This window comes from Geotrypetes seraphini, chromosome 5 (genome assembly GCF_902459505.1).
Source record: "Geotrypetes seraphini chromosome 5, aGeoSer1.1, whole genome shotgun sequence".
NCBI lineage: Eukaryota > Metazoa > Chordata > Amphibia > Gymnophiona > Dermophiidae > Geotrypetes > Geotrypetes seraphini.
Window position 1 is genome coordinate 129,662,093 of NC_047088.1, and position 12,256 is coordinate 129,674,348.

Genomic DNA, 12,256 nt, shown 5'->3' on the forward strand with positions numbered 1-12,256 from the left:
TTCTTTCTTTCTTTCTCTTCCTTCTGGCAGTAGTGTCTACCTGGTATCCTGGTTTTACTATTTGTTATTTCCTTATAAAGGTGATGCTTACTATATCTTACCATCGTATACAATAGACTATGGCTGATTTACATATCATCTCTTTTAATGTGAATGGTTTGAACCATCCTATTAAAAGGAAGAAGATAGCTAATTATATATCAAATAAACATCCCGATGTGATCTATTTACAGGAAACCCATCTCCCACCTGCTGCCGCTTCTAAATTTGATTTGAAAGGATATTCCACTCATTTGTATTCCCCTGCGACTCAGAGGAAGAAAAATGGGATATCAATACTTTTCAATGATAAACTATCCCCTATTATTCACTCTGTTAAAACAGACTCCGATGGAAGGTGGTGTCTAGTACATGCTGCGCTGCACTCTGTGGATTTTATGTTCCTTAACATTTACGCTCCTGTTTTAGATCATCCGGATTTTTTCAAGGATCTTCAGCTGACATTAGTTGAATATGACGCTTGTTCTCTAATATTGGGCGGAGATTTTAATCAAATTCAAGATATCTATATAGATCGATCATCCTCTTGCAGACCCTCAAAATCTAAATCTTTTGCAGCTCTGCATGCTTTAAAAGAATCATTTTCTCTTGTAGATCCATGGCGTTTACTGTATCCCAAAGGTAGAGAATATTCACACTTTTCACCACCACATAATACCTACTCGAGAATTGATTTCTTCCTTCTCTCCTCCTCTCTCATTCAAGACGTGACAAATACTTTCATACACCCAATAACTCTTACAGACCATGCAGCTATTTCATTACATTTATCCATTTCTGCCCCACGTAAAGAATCTCCCTCTTGGCGACTTAACAATACTCTGCTTTTAGATGAGGCAATAGTGGAAAAAATCAAATCTTTTACTACGGAATTTTTTGAAATTAACACCAAAGATCCAGAAATTTGTCCTTCTATTGTTTGGGAAGCTTACAAAGCTTCTCTCAGAGGTGAATTGATCAAACTTGCTTCCTGGAAAAAAAAACAATCCATCCAAAAAGAAAAAGAACTTGAAACCTCTATTAAAAATTTAGAACTACAACATATGTCCACCCATTTACAAGATCCATCCATGTTCCAACGTATTCAAAACTTAAAATATGAATACAATACTCTAATCTCATGTACGGCCCGACGTGACATTTTCATTTCCAACTCTGGTCACTACATGGGAGATAATCTTATGGGTCGCCCTTTGGCTAGATATCTCAAAACTAAATCAAAACGCTTGCACATCTCAGCTGTTCAAGATTCATTAGGACAATTAGTTAGAACCAGATCTCTGATTTCTTCCCAATTTGAAAAGTTTTACACTACCCTATATCAATCTGAGTTTTCAGCCTCTGAAACGGATTTAGATTTGTTTCTATCCTCATTAGCTCATCCGACTATATCGGAATCTATTAAAGCAAAACTGGATGCTCCTATAACTACATCTGAGATTGAAAATGTTATAACCTCTCTACCCAATGGGAAAGCTCCGGGCCCGGATGGCTTTACTAATGAGTTTTTCAAATTCTTTCGAACCCTATTGACTCCTCAACTCCTTACATATTATGATTTCCTTCACTCCACTCCGGACAAGCAATTTAATTTCGCTGAGGCCACGATTGTAGTTATTCCCAAGCCAGACAAAGATGCTACTCTGGTTAAAAATTTTCGTCCTATCTCTCTTCTTAATTTGGACTACAAAATTATGGCTAAATTACTTGCACTAAGACTCACCACAGTGATCCCATCTCTTGTACATGGAGATCAAACGGGATTCATCAAATATAGATATTTAGGGGATAATCTTCGTTTATTTCACCATATCAATGCTCACGCTAAATCAATGTCGAATCCTGTGATTGGTCTAGCCATTGATGCCGAGAAGGCCTTTGACCGAGTGGAATGGCCTTTCTTATTCCGAGTACTGAAATGGTACAACTTTGGTTCTTTCTTTACAGACTGGATAGAAACATTATACAGACAACCCACGGCTCGTATCCGGATTAACAACTCTCTCTCTAATAGATTTTCTCTCCATAGAGGTACCCATCAAGGCTGTCCCCTTTCACCACTATTATTTGATTTAGCATTGGAACCTCTATTAGTAGCTATCCGACAATGTTCCCTAATTAAAGGTATTCCCTCGTCCAGTCGAGAGATTAAACTAGCAGCTTACGCTGACAATGTTCTTCTCTTTCTCAAGGATCCTCTTGTCTCTTTACCTCATTTTATCCACATCATCTCTCAATACTCTCAAATATCTGTATATTCTGTTAATTGGGAGAAATCAGAGATCTTTCCACTAAATGATCACATTTCCTCCTCAGATCTAGTTCATTTTCCTTTTCCATGGTCACAGGGAGCTGTAAAATATTTGGGGATTTTAATACATAAAGACCCATTATTTGCTCAGGATCTCAATATATCTAAAATCAAAAACTTGGTTTCAAGTACTACATCTCGTTGGTACCCGCTTTATTTGTCCTGGTGGGGTAGAATAGCCTCCATTAAAATGACCTTAGCCCCACAAATTAATTATATTCTATCCATGCTTCCCCTTCTCTGCCATAAACCGCTCTTCCATTGGCTTAATATGAAAATTTCTGAATTTATTTGGAACAAGAAAAAACCTCGTATTGCTCTTGCCAAGCTGAAGGCCTCTAAAATTAAAGGTGGCTTAAATTTACCTGATTTTTATTATTATTACATCGCATCCTTAGCCAAATACAGAGCTCACTGGATTGTTGACTATTATCCACAAGATAAACCAGCATGGTTTGAAATGGAATGCTTTTTATGTGCACCACTACACATTTCTTGCTTCCTTACAGTGTCGATACCTAGACACTTGAGAAAGTATTCTTTGCTGAGTGCAACGCAACATGCTTTTCAACTATTAGACGCAGCGGCTGAGATCTCTGTTGCTGAAGGCCCACTCATGTCCCTTTGGAATAATTCTAAAATTCAAAATAAGGGTAGATCCCTTTCATGGAAGAAGTGGCAGCGGGCGGGTGTGTGGTTTGTTCATCAATTGATTTCCTCTACTTCATTTATCCCATTTGATACTTTTTGTTCTGTAAACTCACTCTCATCCTCTATATATCCTCAATGGCTTATGCTTACTGGAATATTATCCAATGTGCAAATGCGCCCTGACTTTATGACCTCTCAACAAACTATTCGTCACTGGTCTACTTTGGCTTTACTGAAAGGTAAGGCGATATCTCTTTTTTATAGTATCTTAAGAGATCATACCTTCACCTTCACACCTCAATCCATGAACCATTGGGGCTCTATTCTAAAGACCACGCTTTCTGAAATAGATTGGGAACTCTTCTGGTCATCTACAAATCGTCCTCTATTATCCTCAAGAGTTTCACAATCGATGTTCTTTGTTATGTGGAATGCAGTATGGACTCCATTTCGAATGTGGAAAGCGAAACTGAAACAAGATCCTACTTGTTGGAACTGTTTGAAAGAGCCTGGAACTCTTGATCACATGCTTCTTCACTGCACTATGGTTCATTCCTTTTGGATTCGTATCTGGGACACCATAAAATCTATTACCAAATGTTCAGAAGCTATTTCCATAGACATTATAATCCTTCGTTCTCAACACCCTTGTTTTGCACTATCTAACTGTCCTCCTAAACTTATTGACACCATGTTTGTGACAGCTCTTATGCACATTTTGAAAAATTGGAAGTCATCCGCACTATTAGACTACACCTTCTGGTGGAACTCCTTGAGCATGTACCACAAATTCGAATCATATGCATATGAAAAGAACATGATATCTCGTTATTCTACAAATTTGGTGCGAAATAAATCACCTTGGTCATTCTTAGACTCATATGTTCATTCTGCCTTGTAGACACTTTTGCCTCTCTCTCTTTCTCTCTCTTTTTCTCTCTCTCTTTCTTCATCTCTCTTTCTTCTTTTTACTTCATCCTCTTTGCTTCTCTATCCTCTCTATTTCTTTTCTTAGCAGTTTCAAATATTCTGAATTCTTCTTACTAATCTATTATATGCAAATGACTGCAATTATGATTTCTTTTGTTCTACATCACTATTTCTTATTCAATTTTTATGTATTTGAACTGCTTTCTATATATTACTTACAATATTCAATAAAATTATTGAACTCAAAAAAAAAAAAAAGAATTAACAAGGTTAGAAGCTAGTTATTAACATCGCTAGAGATCAGTTATTGTGGAGTAGGATTGTACAGGTTAGATGCCTAAATACTTCAGGAACAGGTATGGTTTTTTTCAAGTTTTATTAGGATTTTATATACCGCCTATCAAGGTTATCTAAGCGGTTTTACAATCAGGTACTCAAGCATTTTCCCTATTTGTCTCGGTGGGCTCACAATCTATCTAACGTACTTCGGGCTATGGAGGATTAAGTGACTTGCCCAGGATCACAAGGAGCAGCGCGGGGTTTCAACCCACAACCCCAGGGTGCTGAGGCTGTAGCTTCAACCACTGCGCCACACTCCTAAATTCCTAAATTCCCCATAAGTAGTAGGCGTGAGCAATTGTTCCAGATCTTTGCCCCATAATGCCGCTTGATGTGAGAGAAGATGTTGATGGTGTTTTTTAAATTTACATCTTTTAACCGGTGGGGAAACAAAATTCGAGTGTGAGCTTCTCTTATGTCTGTTGTTTGAGAAAGAGAAGAGGTCAGTTATATATTTAGGGGCTAAACCGAATAGTGCATTAAAGCAAAAGCATCCGAACTTAAACTTCACGCATGCCTCCATCGGTAGCCAATGTAGAAGTCGGTAGGAAGGTGTTATATGATCAAACTACTTGAACCCAAAAATTAGCTTGACTGCCGCATTTTGCACCAATTGTAATCGCTGCATATTCTTCTGGGAAATTGCCAGGTAGGCGATATTGCAATAATCTAGTTGACTCAGTATAAGGGATTGTACTAGGATTCTAAATGATGAAACATCGAAATATGCTCTAATGGACCGAAGCTTCCAGAGAGTAAAAAAAACCCTTTCTAATTAAGGAGTCCACCTGGTCTTTCATGGTTAGACTCTGGTCCAATGTTACACCCAATATCTTCATAGCGGTTTGGATGGGATAACTACATTTACTGATGCACAGTGATGTTTTAGTGTCAAGTGGGAGTGGCGAAGCTACAAAAAATTTTGTTTTTTTCTGAATGAAGCTTCAGTTTGAATTCAGTCATCCATTGCTCCATCGAGTTTAGTACTTCTGTTGCCTTAGGAGTGACTTCCGAGAGAGAGGTAGTGAATGGGATAATGATTGTAAAGTCATCTGCATAACTAAATAATTTTATCCCCAGCTGGGTTAGTTGTGCACCTAATGATGACATGTAGATATTGAAAAGCAGTGGGGATAATGGTGACCCTTGCGGTACACCAGATGGATTGCTCCAGGTATCAGAGAGATCGAAATTAAAACATACTTGATATGTGCGGGACATAAGGAAACCTCGAAACCAGTCTAACACTTCTTCTCTGATACCAATTGCATCTAAGCATTGTAACAGTTTCCCATGGTCCACCAAGTCAAAGGCAGAGCTCATATCAAATTGCATGATCAGGGCATTAAGGCCCTTACTAAACAGGAACCATAAATTATCCAAAATAGCTGCAATTACTATCTCAGTGCTGAACAAAGGTCTGAAGCCAGATTGAGTTTCATATAGAAGGGAGAACTGATCAAGGTATTCCAACAATTGGGCATGTACTAATCCTTCCATGATTTTTACAATAAAAGGGATGGATGCAATTGGTCTGTGGTTGGTTACGATTCTTTGGAATTGGGGTTATTATGATATGACCGTTATTAGTAAGGAATTTTCCATTTTTTAAGTTATCAGTTAAATAATTCAGCAAAGATAGTTTAAAGTCTAATGGAGCTGCTTTCATAATTTCTGGGGGACATGGGCCCAAAACACAGTACGATTTAGAGTACTTGTTATATAATTTGATATAATTATTCCATTCTAAATCTTGAAAGGAACTCCAAGTCATGTCCGCTGGTATTTCAGTTCCTTGTATGTTAATTATTTGATGTTTGTTTATGTCATTTGCTGAATAGTTATTTTATAGGTTTTTAATTTTTGAATTGAAATGCTGTGCTAAATAGTTTGCTGAGGGTAGTTTATTATTATGCATGAGTTAAATCCAGAAAATGTGATCACGTTACACCCCTTTTAAAAAATGCACATTGGCTTCCAGTTATCAATCGGATAACATATAAACTTTGTTTGCTTATCTTTAAGTCTCTATTCTATAAGACTCCAGCATTCATATACAAGCTATTAATACCATATCACCCAAGCAGAACCTTAAGATCTAATGAGCAAAATTTATTGACCATTCCTTCACTGAAGATTATTAATACCAGACGGCAGTTTATCTTTTCGGTAACTGCTCCACAGACTTGGAACGCTCTTCCAATTTATTTACGAAAGGAGCAGGATTTAGGAAAATTTAAAAGTAATCTAAAAACATTTCTTTTTAATGATGCTTTTAATATTTAATTCAATAATTTTAAGGCCAGTGATTTTATTATTTTATGTTTTAGCGTTATATGTTTCCCTATTGTGCTCTTCCTTTGTTTTGCTTTTCTTTAATCAAAACCCTATCTTACCTTATGTAATGAGAACATGTATTAGTTATTTACCCGATGTTATTATTTAAAGTTTGTACTGTTTGTCTCTCATTGAATGTATTTTAAAATGTTCATCGCTTAGAATTTGATTAAGCGATTAATCAAGAGAAATAATAAACTTGAAACTTGAGTGTAGCGTGTGGTGTCAAATAAATTCGTAACCAAGTTGAACAGCTCTTTTGTATTGATTCCATTTGAGCTAGTATTAGATAAGTTGATTTTGGCTGAGTAAAAAGTTTTACGTTTTTTTTTTATCAGTTGTTTGTAGATTTTTATGTTGGATCTCCAGTTTTTCCGGTCTGACAAGTTTCCCGTTTTTTTCCAAATTCTTTCAATCGTCTTACTAATTGTTTCATTTTTAGAAGTTCGGTGTCAAACCATTTGTTATATTTATTTGAGCATGTTTTGCTATTTTGTTTAGGGGCAATTTTATCTAAAATGGATGCGCTAGTTTTCATCCAGTGGTCCCAAAAATCAACTGCGTCTTCTTTCTCTCTCAACCGCTTCAACCATCGTCTCCCTTGCTCCATACTTCCAGAGACATTCTGATGCCCGGCGGGTTTCACTCAATATTAAGCATACTCTATCCAGTCCATTCACTAGCCCAAAGTCTCCAGGTCTGCATTCCATAAATCCCCAAACAAAAATTTCCTCAACAACATATGTTTTACAAGAAAAACACTAAGGGGTTCATAATAAAAAATTTAAAAAAAGTCTAAAAAGTGTCCTGATCGTCCAAGTACCCATAACCAAAGCTGGTTTGTAGATGTATCTAAAACCAGCTTAGGCCTTTCCCCTGCCACTAAACGCACAGAGAGAAAAGAGGCGTGTTTAGAGGAGGGGAAAGGGTGGGCAGTGGGCTGATCTACACCTAGGCGTGCAGCAGGTATAACCAAAACCTTAGGCAGGTTGCCTACTGGGCACTTATACCTTTTTGACTTAGACGAAGTCAAAACAGGTCTAAGTGCTGAAAAAGGGGCCGCTGAGCTGATGGCTGCTGGCATGATCAGTTCAGTGGCCCGGCAACCTACCCACCCACCCACCCATCGCAACCATCGCGGCAGGAGAGATGCCTCATCTCCCCTACCGCGATGCGATCACCCCTCAACCCGAACTGCTGCGACCCGCGACAGGAGAGATGCCCAATCTCTCCTTACGCTGGTTGTGGCAGTTCGGCTAGAGGAGTGATCGCATCACGGCAGGAGAGATGGCCAATCTCTCCTGCCAGGATACATCACCCCCCCCTGACAATATCGTGGCAAGAGAGAGCACGAGCCCTCTTGCCCCGTGGCACCACAGCCACCTTGACCAATCGGGTACAATTACAATCACCGGACCTTTGAGGGCCGCTATCCATATCAACAGGTGCTCTATTATTGGCCACGGAAGAAAGACATAGAAGATACCTTAAAGTTTATTTAAAATTTGTTAATCCACTTATCAAATTTCAAGCAGAGTGCATATAAAAGTTGTTGTTTTTTTTTTTTTATAAGGGTATTCCTTAAAAAGACCAAACAGACATACTGACACAAGGGGGAAAGGAGGGTAGAACTACATCAATTATAGAATAGTAAAACGAGAATGGTTAACACATAAGGATAGGGATCCCATCTGTAGAAATGATTGAGGTAAAGGCCATTTGGACTGAGTGTCCTGAGTTATACATTAAAAGCGTCCCTAAATAGAAAGGTTTTTAGATTTGATTTAAACTGATCTACTGATCTACTGATGTTTCTTCCCTTAGATGGCATTCCATAGTGATGGTGCAGTCACTGAAAATATTGTAGAATGCATTGTATTAATGTGATGCAGAGAGGGAATAGACAATAGATGTTGCAAAAGATCTAAGCCAGGGGTGCCCACACTTTTTGGGCTTGCGAGCTACTTTTTAAATGACCAAGTCAAAATGATCTACCAACAATAAAATTTTTTAAAAAACACAAAGCACACTGTACATATAGAAAATGTTAATTATCATTCCTATTCCAGGGTTTTTCAAAGAGGTCAAAGCAGATGACTCTATGCACTATCACCTCAGTAACAACCATACAAAAATAGACAAATATACCCCCCTCCCTTTTTACTAAACCACGATAGCAGTTTTTAGCGCAGGGAGCTGCGCTGAATGCCCAGCGCTGCTCTCGACACTCATAGGCTCCCTGTGCTAAAAACCTCTATTGCAGTTTAGTAAAAGGGGACCTTAGTGTAAAATATAGACAGCAGATATAAATTCAGACACATTTTGATCACTAAATTTAAAATAAAATCATTTTTCCTATCTTGTCTGGTGATTTCATGAGTCTCTGGTTGCACTTTCTTCTTCTGACTGTGCATACAATCTTTCTTCCCTTCTTTTAGCCTGTATGCTTCCTCTCCTCCAGACCTCATTCCTTCCCCCAACTTTTCCTTCCTCTTCCCTGCCCTTTCTTTCTCTCTGCCTCCCTTTCTTTTTTTTCTGTTTCTCTTCTTTCCTTCTGTCTCCCTGCCTGCCCTTTTTCTTTCTTTCTCCCTGCCCTCCCCCAAGCCACTGCCACTGCCACTGCCATTGCCATTGGGGACCAGGACCCAAACGCCACCAATAACAGGCCCCAAGCTCTCCCTGCTTCGGCCATCCAGAATTCCTCTCCCCGACGTCAATTCTGCCGTCGGGAAGAGGAAGGCTGATCAGCCCAAGATCGTGATCAACCTATTGGGGGAAATGCTGCCGGGTCCTGCCTTCGCGGAAACAGAAAGTAGGCAGGACCCGTCAGGAAGAAGAACAAATGCTTCACTAACCTGTCTCCCACATTAGCCCTTAGCGAACGCTTGCTTCAGGGCTCTCAACATGTGCGTGCCGGCTTCCCTTCTCTCCCCCCCCCCGGACATAACTTCCGGTTTCGGAGGGAAGAGAAGATAAGAGAAGCCGGCACGCACACATTAGAGCCCGGAGCATAAGTTCGCTACGGGCTGAAATCTCCAAGCCATTTTTTTTTTTTGGGGGGGGGGGTTTAATGTTCAGCAGCGGCAGATGACAGCTGGGCGGACCGCCCAGCTAAAAGGCCCTAGGGAGAACACTGGAAAGGAAGGCTGATCGGCCCGTAGATCAGGACGGCAACACGAATCTATCACGGAGCCCAGGATGGGCTCCGCGATCGACTCACGTTGCCTTCCTGAGCTACTGGTCGATCGCGATCGACGTATTGGGCACCCCTGATCTAAGCGATCTCTTTGGAGCATAAGGTATAAGAAGCCTATCTATGAATTGAGGGGAATTAATAAGTTGTGATTTGAACATTAAAATAAGTATCTTGTAGGTAATTCTTTGTGAGATGGGGAGCCAGTGCGTATTAATCAGAAGTAATGTTACGTGGCCAGGGCTGAACCAGAGCGTCTAAACCTTCACTGCCGGCCTCACGACAATAACTGATGAATTGATTGGCTTTCTTGTTGGCCACAGTCGCCATGAGGTTGAACTTGGGGCACCACCACTAATCTACTATGCACTCGAATGCTCTTTGGGACAGGGACCACTCTCCAGGGTCTGATGACTGAGAAAGTCTGTTTGAACGCTGTCCACTCTTGTCATGTGGGCCGCTGACAGCACCAGAAGATGTCTCTCCACCCACCAGAAAAGAAGCTGAGCTTCCACACTTAGCAAAGGGCTCCTCGTGCCCCCCTTCCAGACCCTGACCGAAGAACAGCTGGCCTTTAAATGACATCCGGCTCAAGGTCACCTTAGAAGAGGAATCGCCAGACCACTGTCAGATCCAAAGCATCCTATGAGCCGAAATGGAATAGGCAGCAAGCTTTGTGAAAACTTTCAAGATGTCGTACAAGGCATTGGCCACACCGGAGATGAGAAAATCCAAGTCACAAAGCACCACAGTGTCAGGATCATGTTGCAGCTTGGAAAGGCACGCCCAAGCCACTAAAGAGGAGGCTGACGCTACTTTGACACCAGGAGAAGTAGAATCAAACAGACACTTAAGGACAAAATGCACACGTCTGTCCTGAACATCCTTCAGGACAACTCCCCCATCACTGGGGAGAGAATTGCGCTTGGTGACCTGTGCCACCGATGAATCCACCTTTGGGGAAGCAAAGCGCTTGTTAGCATCCACCATGGGATAAAGCCACGCCATGGTGCAAGCACATTTCAAGGGACCCTCAGGATGTCTGTAATAATCCAAACAAGGTCAGGATGATCAGGAAAAGAGGCAAATTGTGTCCTCTGGTCATTCATGAAGGAAAATTCTACAGTGACAGGCTGCTCAGACTGCAGCTTCAATTTCTGAAGAGATTCTGAGATCAAATCCACAAGGTGTGCGTGCTTGAAAAATTGGCACACAATGGGATCGTCTCCCAAATCTGAGGCTCCACACTGATCCGGTTCCTGGAGATCCACCAAGTTCGCCACATTTGCAACTGCCGCATTGCCTCCTGGCAAAAGCAGAGGTATAGAAAGAGTGTTCGGTGCAACCAAGGGCACAGCTTACCTGCAGACACCCCTGAAAGAAGACAAGAGAAAAGACTTGGTCCTGCAAGACAGGGACTCCTGTGACTGGTGCCCGAGCCAGAAGGGAAACAGGCAGAGACTTTTTAACTAAGTACGCCTTATAAAGCGTATTCACGAATTCCGGGGAAAATCCATCCTCCACAGCAGGAGCCAACCTCTGCACATTAGGTTTGGACTGTTTGGAGTATTTGTGAGGTTTTGCATCAGAGACACGCTTGCATTTCGCTGAAACATCACAAGCGTGCTCCCCAGGGTACCCCGACGCCATTTTCATAGGAGTTGGAGAGGAGGTTCTAAAAGATCCTCCTTGGAGGTAGAAGGCACCCCTCTTGCGCCGCAGAGTACGTGGAACACAGCTGTGCATTCGCCAGCCAGCCACCGCAAATGAGGCATGAATCCATTCCATCCTGTCCTGGGGAGGCCATCTATGTAGTTTTCTTTCAAAAACGAAGGCTGGAAGTATGAAAAATGTACTTAAATTCAAATCAGAAAAAAATCCAAGATGGCCACCGCAGGTGCCAATTTTGAAGTAAAAGAGCCCAGGAAAATTACCGAAACTCAGAAAATTGTGATTTGGGGATTTTAGTGGTGGGGAGGGGTGGGGCATGCAGGGAAACTACCCCCAAACCCCTTTACAAGACCCCCCCCAAATTGCTGATTCAGCCACTGTGACGTGCTGAATGAGAGAAACTGCAGACAGAGCTGAAAACAGCTCACAGGGAGGTCCTTTGCCTCAGTGAACTGGAAATTTGGATTTCAAGTCTTCTAACTGCCCCACTGGTCTGACCACCTTAGCCAGAGACCTCCGCCACCCTCAGACACGCCGTGCAGATGCCTGGCAGAGGAACACAGTCTGGCTCCGATCCCAGTCTCGCCTTCACGGAACCGCTCAGCTTCAGCCTGCGCTCTATCCACTAGTGGACAAACCTGGAGTGAGCAAGCTCCCAAGGGAACGGTCCCTAAATCCCAGTCTGATGTGAAGGCTGTCTAGGGGGCTTACTAAGAAGCAGTGAACCCCCTAGAAGCAGACTTTTTCTAAAGGTCTGCTATCTC

General features: G+C 41.4%; 1 protein-coding gene across 3 annotated transcripts in view; it reads right to left on the reverse strand.

Moving 5' to 3' along the window:
- LOC117361527 overlaps positions 1–12,256 on the reverse strand; it is a 672,067-nt gene that overhangs the window by 545,839 nt on the left and 113,972 nt on the right. The gene's annotated exons all lie outside the window — the stretch shown is intronic.